Genomic DNA, 2,910 nt, shown 5'->3' on the forward strand with positions numbered 1-2,910 from the left:
GCAATTGATTTCAGAGAAGGGAGAGGAAGAGAGATAGAAACATCAATGATGAGAGGGAATCATTGATTGGCTGCCTCCTGCACGCCCCCTACTGAGGTTCGAGTCTGCAATCCAGACATATGCCCTTGACCGGAATCAAATCGAGGACACTTCAGTTCGCAGGCCAATGCTCTATCTACTGAGCCAGACCAGCTAGGGCATAACTTCCATATTGTTTTCTATAGCAGCTGTACCAATTTATAATCCCACCAACAGTGTACAAAGGTTTTCTTTTGTTCACATCCTTACCAACACTTGTTCAATAATTTTTTATTGAATGTATTGGGGTAACAGTGGTTAAAAAAATTATGTAGGTTTCAGGTGTACAGTTCTATAAGACATCATCTGTATATTGTACTGTGTGTTCACCACCCCAGGTCAAGTCTCTTTCCATCACCATATATCTCCCCTTAAGCCTCTTCTACCTCCCTCCACCTTCTTCCCCTCTGGTAATCACCATGCTGCTGTCTGTCTGAGTTGTTTTTTCTTAATCCCTTCACCTTTTTCACCCAGCCCCACAACCTCCCTCCCCTCTGACAGCTGTCGGTCTGTTCTCTATCTATGGGTTCCACTTGTTTATTTTGTTTTTTGGATAATAGCCACTCTAACAGGTGTGAGGTGATTTCATGTGGTTATTTTTCTATTACAGATACTTTATTTCAACTAGAAGGTACAGTCTCAGGGGTTTCATAGTTTAAAAAGCTACAATCAAAAAAATAAAAATAAATAAAAAGTTACAATTGGCCTGGCCACTGTGGCTCAATGGTTGAGCATTGACCTATGAATCAGGAGGTCAGGGTTCAATTCCTGGTTCAGGGCACATACAACCCAGTAGGGGACGTATAGGAGGCAGCCAGTCAGTGATTCTCATCATTGATGTTTCTATCTTTCCCTCTCCCTCTCCCTCTCTGAAATCAATAAAAATATAAAATAAAAGTGTGACAATCAGCTCTGGCTGGTGTGTTCAGTGGTTAGAGCGTTGGCCCACTCACCAGGAATTGAACCGGTAATTTCCTGGTTCATGGGTTGATTCTCAACCATTGAGCTACACTGGCTGGGCTGTATCTACTTTTTTTAAAAAAATATATTTTATTTTATTTTAAAATATATTTTATTGATCTTTCACAGAGAGGAAGGGAGAGGGGGAAGAGAGGAATAGAGAGTTAGAAACATCGATGAGAAACATCAATCAGCTGTCTCTTGCACTCTGTACTGGGAATGTGCTCGCAACCAAGGTACATGCCCTTGACTGGAATCGAGCCCGGGACCCTTCAGTCCACAGGCCGATGATGCTCTATCCACTGAACCAAACCAGTTAGGGCTGTATCTACTTTCTTAATGTCTTCTTTCCTCTTTTATGTAATTTTTGTTTTACATGGAGCACCATCAATAGAGTTGTTGATGGAAATATATCTATCTATATATTTTTGGAAATATTTTTATTTGCAGTTATCTCGCCTACTTTTACAACTGTACCTTTTTATGTTTGTTAGGACCAAAGATCAAAGCATGGCTAAGAGTTTTCAGTAGAAATGAAGTTACATCAGTTTGGGAGAATAGTTTCCAGATCATTACACTTTCTAGATTTAAAAAAAAAATATTTTTGATTACAGAGAGGATGGGAGAGGGAGAGAAACATCAATGATGAGAATCATTGATTGGCTGCCTCCTGCATGCCTCCTACTGAGGATCAAGCCCGCAACCCAGACATGTGTCCTTGACCGGAATTGAACCCAGGACCCTTTCAGTCTGCAGGCTGATGCTCTACCCACTGAGCAAAATCAACTAGGGCTACACTTTCTAGTTTTGTAGGAACATGGTTGGAGCCTTTCCTATTCCAGTAGGTTGGTAAAGATCATGGCAGGTATGGCCCATTTCCTATAAGCTTCGAGGGCCTTTGGCTACCTGGATGGCCTTGTTATTTCACTACCTGGATATACAGGGAAAGAATGCAACTTACATACAAGAACAATTAATTGGAGCCTTAGCTGGTTTGGCTCAGTGGATAGAGTGTCGGCCTGTAGACATAAGGGTCCCAGGTTCAATTCTCCCGGTCAGGGGCACGTACTTGGTTGCAGGCTCCTCCCTGGCCCTGGTCAGGGCTCATGCAGGAGGCAACCAATTGATGTGTTAGTTCTGTCTTTCCTTCTCTCTTCCACTCTCTCTAAAAAAGTCAATGGAAAAATATCCTCAGGTGAGGATTAAAAAAACAAACAAAAAGCAACAATCAAAAAAGAACAATTAATTGGAACAAAGGAAATCTTCTTTGGGTGCAGATTCCATAAAGACTGCAGAAATGTATATGATGTAAGCCAGGCAGTTCCATTTATAGCACTGTTTTTTTTGTGTGTGTGTTTTAAAAAAAGGTATCTTTATTGATTTCAGAGAGGAAGGGAGGAGAGATAGAAACATCAATGATGAGAATCATTGATTGGTTGCCTCCTGCCCCCATGGGAGATTGAACCTGCAACCCAGGTGTAGTCCTTGACTGGGAATTGAACCTGTGACTCTTTGTTTCATGGGCTGATGCTCTAACCACTGAGCACACCACCCAGGGCCATTGCCACTTACTATATCGTCTTTGGCTGCTTTTGTGCTATGATTGTGGAGTAGTTGTGGCAGAGAGTTTGGTCTGTGAGCTTAAACATTTATATTCTGGCCCTTTATTTGAAAATGACTGTGTTGGAGATCAAAGTTGATTTAAAAACTTCACATTTTATTTTATGGAATATGGTCATTAAGTTGAAGGCATGGAGCATAAGAGCTGTTCTGATATAGACTCTGAAGAAAAAGCCCACCTTCCCATAAGCACTTTTAATGACTAGATCATGATTCTGTACATAAGACATTTCATCCATCAGAGCTGAAGAT

The sequence above is a fragment of the Myotis davidii genome, unplaced genomic scaffold (assembly GCF_000327345.1).
Source record: "Myotis davidii unplaced genomic scaffold, ASM32734v1 scaffold223, whole genome shotgun sequence".
NCBI lineage: Eukaryota > Metazoa > Chordata > Mammalia > Chiroptera > Vespertilionidae > Myotis > Myotis davidii.